Consider the following 23,839-nt stretch of genomic DNA (forward strand, 5'->3'; position numbering starts at 1 on the left):
ATTTCGGTAAACTTTTTCTGCGCCATCTCCAAAGCCTCCACATCTTTCCTGAAAGGGTGAGTACAACTGCACACCTTTGTACAAAAAATATTGTGAAAATCCCACAACTTGTTGTCATGCATTTTTTGTAGTGCTGTCAGCAGTAATTATTGCTGTGTTGGTTGGTCATGAGTCAAGAGTGTTTAATTGCCACATGAATTAGCAACACAACAAAAAATTCTTACATGCTGCAATTTAACAGGCTCATTAACGCAATAACATACAAATAAATTTAACGCAAGAAAGAATGACCCAAATCCCGAAGATCCTTCGCAACAAGATACCTCATAGATAGTCCCAGTCAGATTTTTAAGTAATAACTTCTGACGGAAGAACATTTCTCAGCTCTCTGCTGAATGGCTAACCCCATGGTTTGCTGAAGCCCATTGAACGCTATGCTTCAATAACAAAGGCCATATGTTTTGGGACAGTGTACGGGACAGAGGCCCTGCAATGAAACGGGACAAAGCAGGGGAAAGAGGCCCCGTGGTTAAAGGGGCAAACCAAGGGATCAATTTATGGAAGAAATATCAGAGATTGTGTGTGTGTGTGTGTGTGTGTGTGTGTGTGTGTGTGTGTGTGTGTGTGTGTGTGTGTGTGTGTGTGTGTGTGTGTGTGTGTGTGTGTGTGTGTGTGTGTGTGTGTGTGTGTGTGTGTGTGTGTGTGTGTGTGTGTGTGTGTGTGTGTGTGTGTGTGTGACTTTGGACTAGATCGTGTATGTGTGTAGGAGAGAGAGTTAGAGAGTGAGTGTGTAAGAGGGGGAGTGAAAGATGCCAAAAGAGAGTGAGAGTCCACATACGTCCACATGCTAGGTTCAAACAGCAGGGCCTGGTTTCTACTCATCCCAAATCTACTTGTCAATGGACCAAGACCTCACTCTTTTAAACCATGTGATTCCACAGTGAAAAAATGCACACTCAGGCTTTTTCAATGTCTCAGAATTGAAGCTGAAGTAAGGGGACTGTCTTTGAAGAAGCACCTTGTGTCAGAAAGGGCCGCGTTCTCACCAGACTGATCACACAACCCTTGCGGGAAGCTTCCACCAAAGTCGGCAGCAAGAATTATTGTTTCACTATTGACTGCAGTTTCTTCATCCATGCATCCACCGGAACTCATTTCTGCTTGGAATAGTGGTTGTGCCATCCACTCCATTAAATGAATTTCCAGCAATTGTATTTATTTCGACCGGCTTTTCAGAAACTTTGTTTAATTGTTACTTTTAAACAAGTTTTATTTAAAAATCATCCTATGTGCAATCCTTTACATTTACATTTTGTGCATTCTATAATCCAAGTCTTGGTAAACATAAACGATTGAAACATTCTCTGTTTTGAGGTTTTTAAACATGCTGCATCAGATATGAAATAATTAATTGTTGAGTTGGTTTTAACTTGTTGCATAATGGAGCAAAATATTGCTGCCTTACATCGCCAGGGACACGGGTTCGATCCTGACTACGGGTGCTTGTCTCTATGTTCCCCCCGTGACATGCGTAGGTTTTCTCCAGGTTATCGGGTTTTCTCCCACACTCCAAAGACATACAGGTTTGTAAATTAATTGGCTTGGTATCATTGCAAATTGTTCCTAATGTGTGTGGGATGGTGTACCTGTACAGGGAACGCTGGTCAGTGCGAACGCGGTAGGCTGAAGGGCTTGTATCTGCGCTGTATTTCTAAACTAAATTGAATTTGGAATTGAGTTTCCATCTTACATGTTAACCACAATTTGCTATATTGGATATGCTGCTCTCAATATGTCTCTCATAGGGAAAAGAGTTTATGCTCCACTACATATCAATTAGCTCCGTTGCACATCCGCTAATGCAAAATCTAGCAGGACCAGCAAAATAGATTGATTTTAGAATGCAATTTTGGCAATTTTGTTTTAATTGTGTCTGTTATAGTTAGTTTCAGAGAAAGAAAACATAAAACTACAATTATGCTAAACATGCCTTTAAGAGTCCTTGAACACAAAAAGCTTACTTTTTAAAATCTTACAAGAATCTGAAAAAAAACTCATTACTAATGGTCCCTTATAATGTGATTAATTTAACCCGCAGACTGCTGGTTATGTATGCCAAGCTTTTATTCCACTGCTGTAATTTTTAATATTAAAAATGATCATACAATCTTGCATTGCATTCTTCAATGGCCTATGCCAATTTATACCCATTTTATGTTTTGCAGGTTGTTTGAGTCGATCGACACTTAACCATAGATATTGACAAAATGGTCAAGAGAATGTTCATTTTCATGTCAATTGCCTGCAGAGGGAAGTCCTTATAGTATTCACTCTGCAGAGTGCTGGCTGCTGCTAATATCTGGCAATGTGGTTTTCAAGGAGGCTGAGATCACATTGTCTGAATTAATGGTATTCACCATTAGGATATTTTCCTCTTTTTTTAATTGATAAATAGATCATGGTTATTAAAATGAGCCATTCTTATCATATGAATATGGTCACTAGCAGCTTGCATTCATGAGCGGCCAGCTATGCTGACAAATTCCAGTGGCTAAGAGGTCATCTACTTCCCACTGACTCACCCCCAATTTCTCCTTAAATTGCCTGATAGAAGTAGGTGCACTAATGACCAACAATATATTTGCCTGATAATATAATTATTCTGATGAATTAACTGGACACAGCAATTTATTACTTAGCCTTGGAAATCAAGACTATATCACACTCAGTTCTTGTTCTCTATTGATTTCTATGAGAGGTGCAAAGTAAGTGCTTTTATTTTTTTTAAGTATCTTGTTTTGAGAACGTTGGTTAGAAATGTAAAACAAAGCTTTAAAATCGTCAAGTAGTCACTCACGTGACTCCGAAGTAAAATAGTAAGATTAAACGAGAACTTACCAGTTTGAAGTTTGATCTTTATTTTATGAGGAGTAACGTTGAGGGATTACGTGCCCTCCATGCCCACCCTCTATCATAAAGGTCAACTGGTATTCTAGTTTCTCTTATCTTACTATGTTTAGTTCAATAACTGTTGTGGTTCAGGTCGTACCTGGCTGATCGAACTTTGTGTGTCAGCCTTGGGGACTCTGTATCCTCCTCTGCTCCTGTCTCATGTGGGGTCCCACGGGGCTCAGTTCTTGGCCCTCTCCTCTTCTCTCTCTATTTGCTCCCACTTGGTTCCATACTTAGGAAGCACGGAATTTCATTCCACTTTTATGCAGACGACAGTCAGATTTATGTGCCTTTTAAAAAGAAGGATGAACACTGTCGGACTGTTACTTGAGTGTCTCAACGACATATAGGCCTGGATGGCTCTGAACTTTTTTAATTTTAATGATAAAAAGACGGAAGTAATGGTTTTTGGTGGCACCACTGGGGCCCCCCCTGTAGATCTGGGCTCAATGGCCCAGTATATCAAACCAAGCATCAAAAACCTAGGGGTTAAAGTGGACCCTGAGCTTAAATTTGACAGTCAGATCAAGGCTGTTGTTAAATCAAGCTTTTTCCATTTGAGGCAGCTGGCCAAAATAAAGCCAATTCTGTCAAGGCAGCACTTTGAGACGGTAATCCACGCCTTTGTTACCACTCGGCTGGATTACTGCAATGCACTGTATGTGGGGGTTAGTGGGTCCTCCATCGCCCGTCTCCAGATGGTACAGAATGCAGCTGTACGTCTTTTAACTGGCACACGTAAACAAGAGCACATTTCGCACATTTTAGCCTCACTCCATTGGTTGCCTATTCAGTTTAGGATCCATTTTAAAATTCTTTTATTTGCTTTTAAATCCCTGAATGGTCTTGCCCCGCCCTATCTATCTGAGCTTCTACACCCTTATACACCCGCCCGCTCTCTCAGGTCAGATAATCAGCTGCTCCTGAGTGGGCCTAAAACTAAGCTGAAGCTCAGAGGGGACCGTGCCTTTGCTGTGTCGGCACCCAAATTATGGAACGATCTGCCTCTCCACATTAAACAGGCCTCTTCTCTGTCTGTTTTTAAATCACTTCTTAAAACCCATCTCTTCTCCGTGGCCTTTGATACCCAGTAAGATGTCGACTTTATTTACTTGATTTAATTTCTTATTTTGATTGCTTTTATTGCGTGGCTATTATTTTTACTCATGTTTTATGTTTTTTAATTTATTGTTGTATTTCATATGTAATTTTTGCGCCTCATGTGAGCTGTTATGTTGTCTATGATGTCTTGTTTATTCTTCTGTACAGCACTTTGGTCAACATTGGTTGTTTTAAAGTGCTTAACAAATAAAGTTGGATTGGATTGGATTGTTGTCTGTGATTTCACACTGCTGCTTTGAAGATTGACACGCATGCGTGCTGACGGGCTCTTCACGTAATCCCTCAACGTTACTCCTCATAAAATAAAGATCAAACTTCAAACTGGTAAGTTCTCGTTTAATCTTACTATTCTGAAGTAGAAAGGCAGCAACACTATCTACTGCCACTTGAACCTAAAGAAATGTTAATCACAAAATTAACCTGTTTCTCCCATGCAATTATTATTATTTTACTTAACAGGAATGTGGAAGTACCTTGGCCACACAAACTGCAATGGTTGAACGCAGAGGCTCATCAGCGGCCACTCATAAGAAGCTAGCAATGGGAATTAAATGCTAGCCGTCACAGCAAGACTCAAAAACCCAGAAAAATTCACAGCATTCTCAATTATTCTTTGTCTTTGTGATCAGGTGAAGGAAGAGACTGGAATTCTTTACATAAGGAGAAAAACATCTTTTTTAAATAATAGGTAAAAGCAATTTTGGAACAAAAATGTTACTACTGTAGATCATGTGTACAGAGGGGATAACTTTCAGATTGGAATAATGAGGATCAGGGAAGGTGTTGGAAGGATTTATTTTCACTGCACATCAAAACCCTGCCAGAAACAAAGATAAAACTATCCATAATCGTTCTTAACAGAAAAAGGTGGGGAAAGGCTTAGGAAATTGCAAGGGGATGGAAAAAAATAGTAAGCTCCTTCAAAGAGCTAGCATGGCCCCACCGAACCTAACTTATGCCATTCATTCCATTCCATTATTTTATTCTGACCTAACAACAGTAAGTAAAAGAAAACAATGAGATGCTCTCAGGTTGGATCCCAGTTGCAAGATGAGAATAATTTAGCAGATGTGCATTTAAAAGAGAATCAAATGCACTCTGTTTGAATACTTGAAGCATGTTGAATTCAGATTCTCTAACTAATATCTGTTAAAAATATGTAGTGGAATTTCACCACCATTTATCAACCCTCCCCCACTCCGTCATAAAACACACACACACACACCTTTCAATATTTCAAAAATGACTCATTCCCTCTCATTGTGGTGCAAGTGAAGGTCTTTCTGCATTTATTTTGTCCTTGGGAGTTGCTACATTGTTCCCATCTCAGCACTGGATTTACAAACTTGATGAAGCAGCTTCCATAAACATCAAGTATTTGGACTGGAGGGCTGCAGGATGATGCATGGTGGTGATATCGGGATCATTTCTTCAACACCCTCTCAGTAAGGATAGGCAACAATACATCCTCTCTGATAATTCACAATACCAGTTCCCCACTAGGCTGCATCCATATCACCCTGCTATACTCCCTTTATGCTCACAAAAATGTTTAGATGTTTAGATAGAGCTCTGAGGCTAACTGTTCCAACTCTTGTTAGTTTCAGCATTCATTTCCAACCATAGCCATATCCATAATAAAAACTGAAACTAGTGAAAAAGTTACTTCAAAAGGTCAATAAAACACAACATTCAATTTGCCACATACAAATGAAAGCCATTTCATCAAGTTAGAAACATAGAAAATAGGTGCAGGAGTAGGCCATTTGGCCCTTGGAGCCAGCAACGCTATTCAATATGATCATGGCCGATCATCCAAAATCAGTACCCTGTTCCTGCATTTTCCCCATATCCCTTGATTCCATTAGCCCTAAGAGCTAAATCTAACTCTCTCTTGAAAACATCCAGTGAATTGGCCCCCGCTGCCTTCTGTGGCACAGAATTCCACAGATTCATAACTCTCTGGGTGAAAAAGTTTTTCCTCATCTCAGTCCTAAATGGCCTACCCCTTATTCTTCAATTGCGACCCCTGGTTCCGGACTCCCCCAAATTGGGGAACATTTTTCCTGCATCTACTCTGCCCAATCCTTTAAGAATGTTATATGTTTCAATAACATCCCTTCTCATCCTTCTAAATTCCAGTGAATAAAAGCCCAGTCGACCCATTCTTTCCTCATTCCTGCCATCCCGGGAATTTAACCTGGTGAACCTACACTGCACTTCTTCAATCGCAAGAATGTCCTTCCTCAAATTAGGAGACCAAAACTGCACACAATACTCCAGGTGTGGTCACCAGTTCCCTGTACAACTGCAGTAGAACCTCCTTGCTCCTAAACTCAAATCATCTCGCAATGAAGGCCAACATGCCGTCAGCTTTCTTCACTGCCTGCTGTACCTGCATGCTTACATTCAGTGACCGATGTACAAGCACACCCAGGTCTCGTTGCACCTCGCCTTTTCCTAATCTGACACCATTCAGATAATAATCTGCCTTCCTGTTCCTTCCACCAAAGTGGATAACTTCACATGTATCCACATTATACTGCATCTGCCATGCATCTGATCACTCACCCAACCTATCCAAGTCACCCTGCAGCTTCATAGCATCCTCCTGCTGCTCACTCTGCCACCCAGCTTTGTGTTATCTGTAAACTTGGAGATGTTTTATTTAATTCCCTTGTCTAAATTGTTAGTATATATTGTAAATAACTGGGGTCCCAGCACTGAGCCTTTCGGCACCCCACTAATCACTTCCTGCCATTCTGTAAATAACCCGTTAATTCCTACCCTTTGCTTCCTATCGGCCAACCAGTTCTTTATCCATGTCAATACCTTACCCCCATTACCCTGTGCTCTAATTTTGTACACTAAACTCTTGTGTGAGACCTTGTCAAAGGCATTTTGAAAGGTCAGATACACCATATCTACTGGCTCTCCCTTATCCATTCTACTTGTTACATCCTCAGAAAATTCCAGAAGATTAGTCAAGCATGATTTCCCCTTCATAAATCCATGCTGACTTTGACCAATCTTTTCACTGCTTTCCAAATGCGTTGCTATTACATCTTTAATAATCGACTCAAACATCTTCCCCACTATCGATGAAAGGCTAACAGGTCTATAATTCCCCATTTTCGCTCTCCCTCCTTTCTTAAAAAGTGTGGTTGCATTGTCTACCCTCCAGTCCACAGGAACTTATCCAGAGTCGAGAGAATATTGGAAAATGATCACCAATGCAGCCATGATTTCTAGAACCACCTTCTTGAGTACTCTGGGATGCAGTCCATTAGGCCCTGAGGATTTATGTGCCTTCAGTCCCAACTGTTTACCTAACACCATTTCCTGACTAATGTGGATTCCCTTCAGTTCCTCCCTCCCACTAGATCCTAGTATTTCTGGGTTCATAAATATGTAAGGTTTGCTCAGAATTACATTTGAGATCATGATAAAGAAAATAGTAAAATATAATTTAAAAAAACCATACTCTGTGAGAGAGCTAATCTTCGTCAATTCAACACGTAATCTTAAATGATATGGATTTCATAATGCAAATCAGTTTCAAAGGAATGGGAAGCGAGTTCCTGTGCAACGGAAACTGATAACAGAATTAAAATGGAAATGCTCCACTTATCATGCCGCTGCTAATTTAACTTGGGCCATCCTGTGGGCACTCAGGTACCCTCCAGGAAATAATGTACTTTGTCTCATTACATGTCTCATTAAATAATGTATTTTTGCACAGAAAAAACCCTGATATAATTCAGGAATTTCTTGAGCACAATGTACATGTGGGACACACTGATAAATAAAACTTGGCCACATAGAGGAAGTATCTCCAAAAGATGCAAGTATATGTTATTTAGAAACAAAGAAACATAGAAAATAGTTGCAGGAATAGGCCATTTGGCCTTTTGAGCCAGTACGACCATTCAATGTGATCATGGGTGATCACCCAAATTCAATACCCCATTCCTGCATTCTCCCCATATCCCTTGATTCTGTTGGCCCTAAGAGAACTAACTCCCTCTTGAATACTGCGGATCAGGAGCATTATTCCCCAACCCACTCCAAAAACACACAATGATTTCTCCCCGCCCCATACACCAACCCCCCACCCTGACCTGGCAGGTGTGCAAACCACCCATGGGGGAACCTGTGCCTCCAGTTTTAAGGGTTGAGCTGCTGGCAAGCCATCTTGAGTGAACGGGGTAGCAACCATTTAATTTGCGAATTAGCTGTTTAAAATGTCACTGAATACCAGAAACAATAATAAGGGATGCTAATTTTGTAAATACGGCCTGCTTTTAATGTCATTAACCCTTTGGATGTGGTAAGCCAATTGTTTAATTGTCTTTGACCAAGATGTGGTAGACACCATCTTGAACTGCTGTAAGCACCAGAAATCTGACGCGATGTTGAAGGAATAGCATTGAATGTTGAAGAAATAGCAGTCAGGATTATGTGTCACTTATAAATCTTGCTGTTATTTGATCATCCTACAAAATATTCGATATGTGCTATTTCAAAGGAACTCACAGAACTATAATTTTTATGATAATTGATAGAGTAATCAACAATGGTCCGAGAAGGCTGAGAGTACACTTCAAGAATGCCTTGAGTTTGGGGACTGGAACATGTTCAAGACCACTTTAACCAGCCTGAACAAGTATACCTTAGTCGTGCCAGTTTCATCAAGAAATGCATTGACACTTCCATTCCGACAAAGACAAATAGTCTCTAGCCTAACAAGAAACTTGAGTAAACAATGAGATTCGCTACTGCTAAAATCCAAATCTCAGGCCTTCAAGAAGAATGACCTTGCATTGTACAAGAAGGCCAAGTATGATCTCCACAGGATAGACACAAAACGATGGAGTAACTCAGATGGACAGGCAGCATCTCTGGAGAGAAGGAATGGATGACATTTCGGGTTGAGACCCTTCTTCAGGCTGAGAAGGATCTCGACCCAAAACATCACCCATTCCTTCTCTCCAGAGATGCTGCTTGTCCCGCTGAATTACTCCAGCTTTTTGGGTTGATTTTCGGTTTAAACCAGCATCTGCAGTTCCTTCATACACATGATCACCAAAAGGCTAAGAAATAATTCTAAAACAAGCTGGAGGCTCAATTCAATCAAACAGATGCCAGGCAACTGTGGAAGGGCCTGAATACCATCATAGGCAATAAGCTGAAATTGGAAGAAATCTCTGGAAACAAGCATCTCAACCGAAAGAGCCTTTGACTCCCATTTTGAACAGGCAAACAAAGTTCCGCAAAGGAATCCCATATCCTCTGTTGGCTCTGTCCTGTATTCTTAGTCAGACCATGCTGCAGAAGGGACCATCGGGCAATGTGGCAGAAGGGCCCGCCTGGGAACCCCGCCTGACGAGGGAAGCACCGAGCCTGTCCCCTGCCTATACCAAGAACCGGGGAACTGGAGAGGAGGGTGGAGGGAGTCGGTGGCAGCAAACACAAGAACCACGGGCCGGTAAGAGGTACTGTGGTCTTACTTTAAGGTCGGCTGTGGGAGGCGCACCTGGATCACAAAGGCTGAATGGTGGCCGGGTGAGGAGAGGGAGGACGGCCCACTGGGCGATCTGGATGGACATTCACTGCAACAACTGCAATGGGGCTTTATGGCCAGCTGCAGATTGGACTGAAAATTGTGCCAAAATCTGGCAACTCTTGTATAAGGTCTTCGTGGGATATTTCTGTACACTTGTACTTAATCTAGGACTGTATTTAAATATGGTAATACTTTACTGAACTCTATGCAAAAACTTTATTCATTGTACCTCAGTACATGTGGTAAAAAACAATCAGTGAACCATTGAACCGTTGATCTGCTCTCAAGAGGGTAAACTCTTCAACAGCGGCCTGTTCAGTTGCAGTCCCTGGATGGGTTTCATAACCCTCCCCAATCAAACAGTTGCAGACGTCACCAACATCTTCAACCTCTTCACTTCAAGAATCTACTGTCCCTATCTGCTTTAAGGAAACACCATCCTTCCAGTCACCAGGAAAAAGAAAGTGACCCGTCTCAATAACCGCCAACCAGTAGTTCTAACATTAAACACAATGAAGTGCTTTGAAAGATTTGTAATGGCCCACATCTGCACCAATCTTAAGGACAATCTAGATCCTTGCAAATTATATATAGGAAGAATAGGCCCTAGTATACAGGAAAAATAGGACACCAACTTTTACACAACATTCAGATCTGGATCACCTTGACAATAAGAACATGTATGTCAGGATGCTATTTATTGACCACAGCACAACCTTCCACACCTAATAAGTTAATTCCTCAATTTCTGAACATAGTTCTTGCACCCACTGTCTCGGCACGGTGGCACAGCAGTAGGGTTGCTGCCTTACAGCGCCAGAGACCCTGGTTCAATCCTGACCATGGGTGCAGACTGTATGTACTTTGTACGTTCTCCCCGTGACCTGTGTGGGTTTTCTCTGGGAGCCCTGGTTTCTTTCCACTCTCCAAAGACGTACAGGTTTGTAGCTTAATTGGCTTGGTAAAATTGGAAATTGTCTCTAGTGTGCGGGGATTTCTGGTCAGCATGGACTAAGTGAGCCGAAGGGCCTGTTTCTGCTCTGTATCTCTAAACTAAACTAAACAGGCTTCTGGGCTTTCTGAGTAGCAGACCTCATTTGTTTAGAATCGTCATAACTCTTCCTCCAACCTGACCCTCAACACTGATGCCCCTTAAGGTTGTATGCTTAGTCCCTTATTCTACTCTCTGTACACTCTTGGCTCTTTGGCTAAATACAACATCAACTTGAATGTTAAGTTTGCCACTGTTGTTAGCTGGATCCACAACAATGATGAGACTAAATGGTGTCATGTCATCAAACTAGTCCTTAATGCTCGCAAGACGAAATAGTTGGTTGTTGACCTAAGAAGACAAGGAAGTGAATAAAGGGGAGGTCATTTAAGACTGAGGTAAGAAAAAACTTTTTCACCCAGAGAGTTGTGAATTTATGGAATTCCCTGCCACAGAGGGCAGTGGAGGCCAAGTCACTGGATGGATTTAAGAGAGAGTTAGTTAGAGCTCTAGGGGCTAGTGGAGTCAAGGGATATGGGGAGAAGGCAGGCACGGGTTATTGATAGGGGATGATCAGCCATGATCACAATGAATGGCGGTGCTGGCTCGAATGGCCTCCTCCTGCACCTATTTTCTATGTTTCTCTATGTTTCTATCAATGATGCTACTGTAGAGATTGTCGACAGCTTCAAGTTCGGAGGCATCAATATCAACAGAAATCTAATCTGGTCCCTTTACACCGCTACAGTGATCAAGAAAGTGCATCAGCATATTTACTTTCTTATGGGCCTGTCCCACTTACGCAACTTTTTCGGCGACTGCCGGCACCCGTCATAGGTCATTGCAGGTCGCCGAAAAATTTCAACATGTTAAAAATTCAGCAGCGACCAGAAAGACGCTACGACTCTTTGGGCGACTGAGGAGACTGCTCACGACCATACAGGCGACACCCTGGTGACATGTTGCGAGGTGAAGCCTGTATGGTCGTGAGTAGTTGACCAAAGAGTCGTACCTTGTTCTGGTCGCCACTAGATTTTCAACATGTTGAAACTTTTCAGACGGATGCCGGCAAGTCTTTTGAGAGGCTTCCATCTTAAAAGACTGACAATTTATAGTTATTATAAAAGAGAAAATGTAAATTTACGTATGCACACAAGCTTCTCTATTACATTAAAATATGAATGTAAAACCAGATGGAAGGATGGATTTGCAATCATAGATACAAAAGTTACATTCCTAAAAACTCAGCTGAAACAGTATATCACTTCAGTATTCCTGTTTCAACTGTTGAAAAGACAGAATAGAACGACTGGCAATAACATTAGACATCCACTGCTATTTTGGGATGCCCTGAGACTCTACAGCTTACAGCCAATGAAGTACTCTTGAAATATAATCACTTTTGTAAAATAGGATAGAATAGATTGGTTTGCCATAGACTACATGTCAATAATATTTTCCCCAATTTCCTGAAGGTGCATGATGGAAAGTCAATTTTGGGACATCTGGGATTTGGTTGAACAAAGCAAGCAGCAGTGTACTCCTCAAAGATAGACCCAGAGTGCTGGAGTAACTCAAAGGGTCAGGCAGCATCTCTGGAGAAAAGGAATAGGTGATGTTTCGGGTCAAGACCCTTCTTCAGCATTCCGATTATGAAATTAATAATCCAACAATTGAGACAGAAGCATAAAATAGAATGGTGAAATAAGCCTCAAATCGGGTACCTGATTGGCAAAATAAATGATAGAAATAATCATTCAGATTATAGAAGTATTTCCAACAACCAACGCCTGAAGTTTTGAGATTTCATGGCTGTAAAGTTGAATTTTTGGTGCTGGAGAGATTAATTTTTAAAAGGAGTGTTTAAATTTAAGTAACTTTATTGTGGCAGGTTTAATTTATATCATTGAACATACAGTAAATACTCTGCCCTTTCTAATGTGTGAACCCAACCATGACAATTTCTGGTGAAGAAATGTTATCTTCCCATTTGATTATTTTTGTCAATGACCTTAGTTTAGTTTAGTTTAGAGATACAGCACGTCAACAAGCCCTTTGGCCCACAGAGTCCACGCCACCCAGTGATCCCCGCACATTAACACTATCCTACACACACTAGGGACAATTTATACATACACCAAGCAAATTAACCTACATACCTGTACGTCTTTGGAGTGTGGGAGGCAACCAGAGCTCCCGGAGAAAACACACGTGATCACAGGGAGAACGTACAAACTCTGTATGGACAACACCCGTAGTCGGGAGCTAACCCGGGTCTCCGGTGCTGCAAGCACTGTAAGGCAGCAACTCGACCACTGCGCCACCGTGACGCCCCCTTAACCAAAAAAAATCAAAACCCTGTTACTGCCCAGCTCACGAGTGGAATTTAGATGAGTACAAATATTAAAGGGGAAAATCTCTGTCTATGTAAGCTTTAAGGGAATTGTTGAAATGATCAGACTCACATATAGTGATTAGAATCCATAGTCTTTTATTAGCAACTCTGTGGAGAAAACACTAGGTGCTTTCGGCTCCATGCATTCAGCTAGTCTAACTAGAGAGAGAAAGAGAACTCACTATCAAACCTGTGGGCGGATCAACAGTATGAGTGACATAAGGAATGTGCAGCATGCATAATCTGTGTGGTAATATATATATATACATTTACATATACATATACATATATAGTACTAACACACTAATCTACATCCTCTTAAAGAATTAAATGCAAATTTAAAACTACTGATTATACAGAGCACATATAGTATGTCAATAAACTGGAGGAAGTTCAAACATAGCCCGGGTACTTTAAGGTGGGCTTACAAACACGACCTGCACGCGTGCAGTACAGTCTTGCATCTCCTCCCGTCAGTGGGGTCACAATCGGTGGTGAAGTAGGTGTTGGAGAATGAAACGGCATTCCCGGTGAAGAAACAGGAGACTTTGGCACAGGTTGAGGCAGCGTGGCCATAGGCGAAGTAACCGGATCAGAAACAGGTTGTCGTGCAGGTGCAGTTGGGCCGATGCCGCTGGATGTGGAAGGAAGTACATTTGTGCGGTCAGGATAGTACGGAGGTGGTGCTGGCACATTCACAGGCAGGATATATTGCCTATTACCTCTGTAGGTGCCGCCATCGGCATTCACCAAGTATGAACGTGGCTCGGCGGCAGTTCCAGAAATTACACAGAGGCACCACTTGTCCCTCGGCTAGCGGTGGAAGCAGTCTGCTTGTCTTATCATACAACCTTTCTAAACGTCGCACTTGTGTTGTAGTCTGGACTGGACTTCTGATGGTGGGAACACATGCAGTACCAATGCCTATTTCGTCACAGGCAATGTGGCTCGGGTCTGCCTTGACATCAGACGCTGAGCGGGTGAACCCAATATAGGGTCGTGGGAGATGTTGCGCAAGTTAAGCAGGTCCAGGTACATGTCTGAGTTTCCTCTGTGGGACCGTTCCATTAATTGACGGCACGTTCAGCTAATCCATTCGAATGAGTGTACTCAAGGCTGCGGGTGATGTGACGAAGACCCCAGCATGTAGCATGGTCTTTGAAGTACTGGCTTGTAAATTGACTGCCATTATCAGATAGTAGTTGACATGGAGCTCCGTGGTCAGAGAAATAGCGTGTCAGCTTCTGAACTACCCCATGAGAAGTGGGGCTACTAAGAAAATCGATGCCAAACCAACCAGAATACGAGTCGATAAGAACCAGATATTGTTTGCCACGCCACTCAAATATGTCAGTTGCCACTATGGACCATGGGAAGGCAAGAACCGGGTGTGAGAGAAGTGGTTGCTTTTGTTGATGTGGTGCCAAACTGTTGCACACTGCACAGGATTCCACTTTCTCGTGAATGTAATCGGCCATGCCCGGCCAGGAAAACATGTTTTTTTGCTCGCAGGATAGTTGCTTCGGCACCTGGGTGTTCCGCATGAACAGCATCAAAATACTTGCTGTGTAGAGAGGGAGGAACTACAGCTTTGTGGCCCTTTACGATAATGCCATCTTGTTGTACTAGTTCATCACAAATGGCAAAGAAGGGCCGAACTGGAAGTGGTAGATTGTATTGCCTGTCAGGCCAACCGTGCATAATGACAGAGGAGAGCGATCGTAAGGTATCATCAGCAGCAGTGTGGGCTACCAGGTCCTCCAAGCAGGACTAGGGAATAAAGGAAACAGTCATAAGCACAAAACCGTCATCTGGTGTGGATGAACCCTCGCAGGTCTTTTGGAGGAGCACGCGAGAGGGTGTCAGCCAGGTGCATGTCCTTGCCACGTTTGTAGGTTAGAACAATGTCATACTTCTGAAGCTGTAGCAACATCCATTGAAGGCGTCCTGGAGAGGAGTGTATTGGTTTGTTCAAAATGCTGATTATGGGTTGATGGTCAGTTTCGACCGCGACCGTTTGTCTGAAGATAAAGTCATTAAACTTCTTGCATGCGAAAACAACCGCTAGCAGCTCCTTTTCAATCTGGGCATGGCGTTGTTCCGTGTCTGTCATGGTGCGCGAAAAAAATTTATGGCGCTCCATCACAAGATTAATGCGTAACTCACATAGTTGTCTGAACTTGTTAAGTAGGCACCCAGGGTCTTGAATAGATTCAGCCGGAACAATCTGGACACCCGCAGCATTGAACTGTGCCGGGGCATAATGAAATCTTCTAGCACGTCGAGTGGCCTCAATACCGGCCAGGTTGAGGAGAATAGAGGCACGAACATCTGGAGCGGCGGCAGTGTGCGCCGCATGTACAAACACAGTGAAATCCTCTTCAAAGAGGTGGATCACCATCAAACACTAAAGGCTCAGGCTTGTGAAGAGAGGCAGCCATTGGAAAACCACAAATTGAACAAAAAAAACAAACTAAAGTAAACGTAAACCGATTAGGTGAGGAGAGGGTCTGAAATTTCTGACACCATGTTGAAATGATCAGACTCACACATAGTGATTAGAATCGAGAGTCTTTTATTAGCAACTCTGCGGTGGAAACACTAGGTGCTTTTGTCTCCATGCATTCAGCTAGGGGAGAGAGAGAGAGAGAGAGAGAGAGAGAGAGAGAGAGAGAGAGAGAGAGAGAGAGAGAGAGAGAGAGAGAGAGAGAGAGAGAGAGAGAGAGAGAGAGAGAGAGAGAGAGAGAGAGAGAGATAGACTCTCGCTCTAGCAGATCGCCTCTCGATCTCATATCGCTCTATCTCGATCTCTGATCTCTACTTCTCTAGCGCTGCTCTCGATACTATGCTATCGATCTCCTCTTCTATCCTCCTCTCTCTCTCTCTCTCTCTCTCTCTCTCTCTCTCTCTCTCTCTCTTCTCTCTCTCTCTCTCTCTTCATTCTCTCTGCTCTCTCTCTCTCTCTCTCTCTCTCTCTCTCTCTCTCTCTCTCTCTCTCTCTCTCTCTCTCTCTCTCTCTCTCTCTCTCTCTCTCTCTCTCTCTCTCCTCTCTCTCTCTCTCATCGGTCTCTCATCTCCTCTCTCTCTAGAGAGAGAGCCGTTGGGTCCCAACATCACACGGGAGGGCTGGTCCCCCAACGCAATATTCCACCTCTCCACCAATTCCAATATTAGTGGTCAGTGGGGGGGGGGGGGTCTTTCTGGAGCGCTAGTATGGGTGTTGTGCGCTGAAGGGACTGGTTTCCAGAGGGCCAGCATGGACATTGTGGGCCGAATGGATTCTTGGGCTGGCGGCTCAGTCACTCAAGCCTGTTGTGCTGGCAGCTCTCTCACTCACGGCTGGTGGGCTCGCAGTTGACTCACGGCTATACCCTGAAATTTCATTTCAAGCAGGATGCAAGGTCACCAAATTCAAGTGCAAAAGGCAAGGCAGCTTGCTTTAGCACTTTCAAAACCAAAGGCAAGGTACCTTGCTTTAGCACTTTCAAAACCAAAGGCAACACAGCTTGCTTTAGCACTTTCAAAACCAAAGGCAACACAGCTTTAGCACTTTCAAACCAAAACACACTTTTGCATTTTCAGACTACATTTTCAAACCACATTAAGGGCACTGACAGGTCAGTAAAACCACTCACAGTTTAGTAGACATGTGTTCAGTGTTATTCACAGCTTAGACTGAGAATTGCGACCTCTCGCTCCCCCATCTTGCAGAGAACTGAGACACCTTCACACTTCCGGGTTTTATAGTCCCACCGGAAGGGGCGTGGACTTCAGGAGAGGGAATCTCAACATTTTTTAAACACTAATAACTCTTTTATTTTTCATCGATGGGAAAAATCCTCTTGTCCTGCGCAGCGGACCGGGACTCTGAGAAAGATGGCCAAAAATCACAGCGGTAAGTGACAGCGTTTAATCTAAAATCAATAAACAGAACAACAGGAAGTAGTCAAGATCAGACTTTTAGTAATATAGATATAGTACTAACTCACTAATCTACAGGAATTTAGTGTGAAAAAAAAGCATTAAAGCCAAGCTTAAAATTGCTGACGTGTGTAGAAAGGGACTGCAAATGCTGGTTTAAACCGGCTAGAAAAAGGGTCTTGACCCATAATTTCACCTATTCCATTTCTCCTGAGGTGCTGCCTGACCCGCTGAGTTACGTCAGCATTTTGTGTTTAAATTGTCATGTCACTGACAATTTCCAGAAAGATTTTGTGCATTTGCCAGTTGAGCTTTTCACAAATATGCATCTAACGCGACACGGTGCCCTCTACTGACAACATCCCAGATAACCTAAAGTTTCTTCAGTCAACCAGACTGAAAAAATCTCTCTGGAAAATGCCATGTCTGAACTAGGGAGTGAAAAAAACGGAAAATACGTATTAAATATAAACAGCTAAGGTGAGGAAAATGCAAATTAAAGAGCATGGGCGAAAAGAAAAAGTTAAAATTGTGAATTTTGCTTAACTTTTAAAATCTCCAGCAATTATATTCTGACAAAGATTTGTGTCATATTTCAAAAATATTTATCTCAGGACCAGGAATGATGTTTGATGGTAATTATCGATTCTCACACCGTTAATATAATAGTGGCATTTAAGCAACTTTTGGATAGGCATATGGATATGTATGGAATGGAGGGATATGGATTATATGTGGCTAGATAAGAATTAGTCTCCGCATTATGTTCTTTGTGCTGAACTATTCTATGTTCTCAGTTCTATGGCACAACTCACTAAATAATGGGCTGAAAATTTGAAAATTTCAGGTGCTTTTGCTTGTGGTCATTGGATAGCTAAGAACATATAATTTATCACGAAGATTAACACAAAAAGATGGAGTAACTCAGCGGGACAGGCAGCATTTCCAGTGAGAAAGAATAGGTGACGATTCGGGTCGAGGTCCTTCTTCAGTTTGAAGAAGAGTCTCGACCCGAAACGTCACCCATTCCTTCTCTCCAGAGATGTTGCCTGTCCCGCTGAGTTACTCCAGCTTTTTGTGTCTATCTTCGGTTTAAACCAGCATCTGCAGTTCCTTCCTTATTTATCACAACCGCATCAGTATTATTCTATCCATTGGCCACCTACTCGCATTACATTTCAAGCTGAATCTCCAGTTATATAAGACCCAAGGCCCAAATTTTCCAATTCTCTTACGCACAGCTGCCTATCCTTCCAATTGATCTAAAACTGGCCACATTCCAAACTTACAGAGTTTCACACGAAAGTTCTGTCAACCATGTTCACTCAGACACCCTTCAATTTAAACTGGATTTTCAGGTGTAGCAGGAAGCAAAGTCATTTTTCCTACTAAATGAGTCAAATTATCAGATTCTCTGTCTCAGGAGCATACATAAATAAGTGTTCAAAATGTAATCTTCATTCTTTAAAGAAGTGAGATATAGGTGACAAGTCCAATGATAAACTTAAGGGTCTGTCCCACTTGGGCGTCATTTGCGCGTCATTTACACGACATCCTAAAAATTGGTTGGCGCGTCGCACGTGGTGCAGCATGGTGGCGCATGCAGTGACACGCAGTAATGCATGGCGCCTCAGGATTTTGCAGTGCTCAAAATCCTCGCGCATCACCGTGCGTCAATGTCCGTAACCATGCGCCACTCGCATGCCGTTGGCCAGCCATTTGCACCACGTGACCACCTGGGTATAAAACGCGCATAGTTTTGAAAATTTTTCACCATGGTATCTTTGATTTTCACTGTGAAAATCCTTGCCAAGGAGATCGGACTAAGTACGAACAACATCGCAAATGGCTCCCAAAAGAAGCAGGCCCTTCATTAGCACTTGGCGTGCGACTGTACTGCGATTCATTCACTACCGGCCAGTCGCGTAAATGACGCGCAAATGATGCCCAAGTGGGACAGGCACTTAAGGCTTCAATTGTTAATGCTGATTTATCCCCATTTAATAAGATCTGCAGGAAATCTGACTGTAGCTGACATCAGCAGAATTAATGTATAATGGATGCATTTTCAGAACTGGATTCCAAGATGGATTCTCAGAGGAGATTTCAGGCTTTAATCTTCCTCTCAATGGCTAACCACCAGCAAGGCAATGTCACCAGAGGACTTACAGCCTGCCAGGAATGTTAAAGTTCCAGGAAATTATGAATTGCTGTCAAAAATCCTGACATGCTCTATTGTTATATGTAAAACACTTTTATAGGGAGTCTCGTTTGCATTCAGTAGAAACCTTTAAGGGAAAGCTAGAAACTTGCAAGAGGAATGAGGAAACAGAAAACTAGGCTGGTATGATTTCATGATATAGGGTGGGAGCTGACATATTGTAGCATAAGCCAGGCAGTAAGGCCTGTTCTTTGTAAATTATCCATATTTGTGTACAATTATAGGATTCAACTATGCACATCATCATTAAAGGATTACATGAATGCTCCAAGCAATGCTGCAACAGCTATATTTGCAAATTATCCATGTCAATGGTACACTTGGATCCCACAGAAGAAAGAGATAGGATGCTTCTTTTTCATTATCATGACCCATGACACATGACAGCTCAGCAGCACTGAAGGATGTCATTGGAAAACAAACATAATTAGGATTATTCTTCCGCCAAATTAATCATGACCATAAAACTACTGTGTTAGATCAATAGCATTCTACAATTTTTCCATTTAAAGGCATAACAATATTTGAAATGCTAATTAATGTTCAAATAGAAAGTGATAAGAACATGGAATTTCATCAGAGACATGATCCATATCCCTCTACACCCTGCTCTTCCATGTGCCTATCTAAAAGCCCCTTAAACACCACTATTGTATCTGCCTCCACCAGCCCCCCTGCCAATATGATGCAGGCCCCCATCACTCTCTGTGTAAAACAATTGCCACGCTCATATCCATTAAACTTTCTCCCTCTCATCTTATAGTTTTTGAACATTTCCACCCTTAGAAAAATGGTTCTGACTGTCTACCTTATCTATGCCTCTCATGATTTTATATACTTCTATAAAGCCTCCCCTCAACCAAAATTCCAGAGAAAACAGTTAACATTTTTGTCCAAACTCTCCTTACAACTGATATCTTATAGTCATAGAGCAATACAGTGTGGAAACAGGCCCACACTGGCCAACATGTCCCAGCTACAGTTGCCTGTGCTTGGTCCATATCCCTCCAAACTTGTCCTATCCATGTACCTGGCTATCTATTTCTTAGACGTTGGGATAGCCACAGCCTCAACTACCTCCTCTGGCAGGTTGTCCCATACACCCACCACCCTTTTTGTGTGAAAAAGTTACCCCTCAGATTCCTATTAAATCTTTTACCTTTCACCTATGTCCTCCGGTTCTCGATTACCCTACTCTGGGCAAGAGATTCTGGGCATCTACCCAATCTATACCTCACATAATTTTATACACCTCTATAAGATCGCCCCTCGTCCTCCTGCACTCCTAGGAATAGAGACCCAGCCTACTCAACCTCTCCCTGTAGCTCAGACCCTCTAGTCCTGGCAACATCCTCGTTAATCTTCTCTGAACCCCTTCAAGCTTGACAATATCTTTCCTATAACATGGTGCCCAGAACTGAACACAATACTCTAAATGCAGTCTCACCAATGTCTTAGACAACAGCACATGACCTCCCAACTTCTATACTCAATACTCTGACTGATGATGGTCAATGTATCAAAACCTTTTTTGACCACCTTATCTACCAGCGACTCAACCTTAAAAGAACCTTGCACCTGCACTCCTATCATTAACTGTGTAGGTCCTGCCCTTGTTAGACATCCCAAAATGTCACACCTCACACTTCTCTGTATTGGGGGCCCTGGGAACTTATCCATCTTAATGTTCTTCAAGATCCTGAGCACTACTTCCTTCTCAATCTCAAACTGCCCTTGCATATTTGGATTCTCCACAATGAGCAAATCCTTCTCATCTGTGAATGCAGATGCAAAATATTTGTTTAGTACCTCACCTACATCCTCCGACTCCGAGCATAGATTCTTTCATTTGTCTTTGAACATGAATTGAAATGAAAATAATGTTTCTGAGAATGGAAGGAATGTGTAGTTGCAACTAATAAGAACATTTCCTTCTGAACCAGTCAGACGGACCATGAATCAGTAATTGGAAATGTGCAAGTGGAGTTTACTTTACACACCTATTTTCCTTGCTTCTGCCCCATTGCTTTTCCAGGAAGTAATACCATTGCACCTTTGATGACTAGAGCTTGTCCTCCAATTAAGCTTTAAGATTACACATGCAACAGAAATGTTTGGGGCGGTGTTGAGGTAGATTCTATAGAAACATTGAATGGAAAATTAGATAATGGCAAGAGGAAGGGGAAATCCAAAAAATAAGCTGATATGATTCCATTAGAGAGGGTAGAAAGAGGCTTGGAAGAGCAATAAATGGTCTATAAAGTGCGGCAGCTCCTCCAGAGATGCTACCTGACCCATTGAGTTACTCCAGCACCTTGTGACAATCTTTGGTGTAAACCAGCATTTGCAGTTTCTTCCTAAACTGTCTCTAAAGCAAATTGCACATGCTGTCTCTTTGCTGCTATCACCTACATCTAATCCCTTTGAGCAGGAGCCCACATTTAGAAATAAGGTCAACAAATAAAGGACAACTGGCTGCCCCATCTTTGCCACATGACTTCTCATAAGGGCAAAAAACCTAAACACAGATTGGACCAATTTTTTCTCTGGGAGATCTGTGATTATATACTTTGCCACAACATATTCAAATTTGTTGGAAATGCAGGTTGAAGATTTTGCATTGAGGTTAACAACGTACAGTAGCTGCAACCACAGAGAGAGAAAAAACAAGATAAAAGCTGTAACCGTTAATCATTGAGATTCACAGGTTGCGAATGAATAGCAGTAGGTAGCAATGTTTCAAAATTTTGAGATTTAAAAAATCAAGTCTTTAATTTATCCCATCAGATAAAGCATAAAAAGAAGTTTAATTTGACACCTAATTCACTTTCATATCTTCAATATTAAAAATGTTATGGCCATTTTCATACTCGGAAATTGGCATCTTGTTCCCTATTGCTTTTTCATTGACTTAACACAAAAGCTGTGATCGAGAACATTTAAAAGCCGATAACGTTCTTAAAATTTAAGAGAACTGAAATAAATGATCAGTTATTGTGGATTGAAGCATTCTGAAACAAATATAAAACAATCTTACTTAGATTACTTGAAATTAAAGCATATAATTAGTTAGTTACCTAATTGTAGCTAATTACAACATTCAATTACTAGATCTAAACATCTATCCATTTCCTAAGAATAGATTAACATTTTTAAATAGCCTAAGTGTCCAAATAACATTCACACAATAATTCAGAATATAACATAATTTTAAAATCTTCATGGGTTTATAGGCCAAATGTTTAATACCTGTAAATGAATGGCCATTTAAATCAGCTTGCGAGTGGGATTTTCTGAAACAGGACCATTTGGAATGTTGAGGTTGCGGTGAATTTAGTCCCCCATATCGGCAGCAAATACACTGCCAGTTCATTCGGGGACTAAATCACTGTTTCGCAACTTAAAATGTGAATTAAATACATCTTAAGAAACACTTTTATACATAAAAATAAACTACTTTCTTTTACCTGGTCCCCATTTTCGGCATTGACGGCTTCAGAAGCTGATTTTAAAATCATTCCAGCGATTAACTTGTCGGGTGATTTTTTTAAAAAAACACACAGAACGGCCGTAGGAACGATTCTTTAGCAACATCTTGCACTCCAACGAATATAATTCAGGATCAGGTCGGGAAAAAACCCCGTTTTAACCCCGCCCCACCCACCCCCCCCCTCAAACACGCCAAAATCGCGCACACGGCCAGCGGCAGAATTGCAGCCCCGCTGAAGGTAAGTTTTGTAACATACCTACAGAAGGACTAAGAAGAATGATAAATTGGAATAGGTGAATTACCAAGTGTACTGAAAAAGAGATGAAAATTAATATTGGATTTACAGAGGGACAAAAAGAAAATCAAATATCCTTTGCCATTTGTTAAGAATTCAAATAATTTACCAAATAAAGAAATCACCCCATACATATAATTCATCACCTTCTGGAAAAGAGTTTGATAGGTGCCTGTAATAAGAATAAAAATGTTAAGGGCCTGTCCCACTTAGGTGATTTTTTAGGCGACTGCCGGTGACAGTCATAGTCATAGCAGGTCGCCAAAAAAATGGCGACTGGACGCCCACTACGACCTCCCCCCCTATGACAATGTCTACGACATGCTACAACAACCTATCACCTAGTGGATTTCAAGCTACGGCAAGCTACCGACAACTGCCGACCTATTAGGACGTCCACTTACGACCACACCTACGGCAACCTACGACCACACAGGCAACAACCTATGACAACCAAAGTCAACCTACGTCCAACTGTGACAAGCTACGACAAGCAATGACCCTGTCGGCTACAACTGAAGACAACTGAAGACAATTCTGGTAACTGTCGCCGGTTGACGTAGGTTGACAAAGGTAGTCGCCAATGGAATTCACTGAAGTCAGCACCGGCAACAACCTATGTCACCTGGCGACAACCTACGACAGCACTTACATCGGGAGAAGTCAAGCTACGCTCATTGGTGTCAACCCACTGTCGCCAACTGTCACCAAAAATGTTTGAACATGTTGAAAATCCAGCGGCGACCAGAAAGACGCTACGACTCTTTGGGCGACTGAGGACACTACTCATGACCATACAGGCAACACCCCGGAGACCAAGTGGTGGCAGCCTAGTTGCCCGTAGTCGCTTAAAAAATAGCCAAAGTGGGACAGGCCCTTTAGAATT

This window comes from Amblyraja radiata, chromosome 11 (genome assembly GCF_010909765.2).
Source record: "Amblyraja radiata isolate CabotCenter1 chromosome 11, sAmbRad1.1.pri, whole genome shotgun sequence".
NCBI lineage: Eukaryota > Metazoa > Chordata > Chondrichthyes > Rajiformes > Rajidae > Amblyraja > Amblyraja radiata.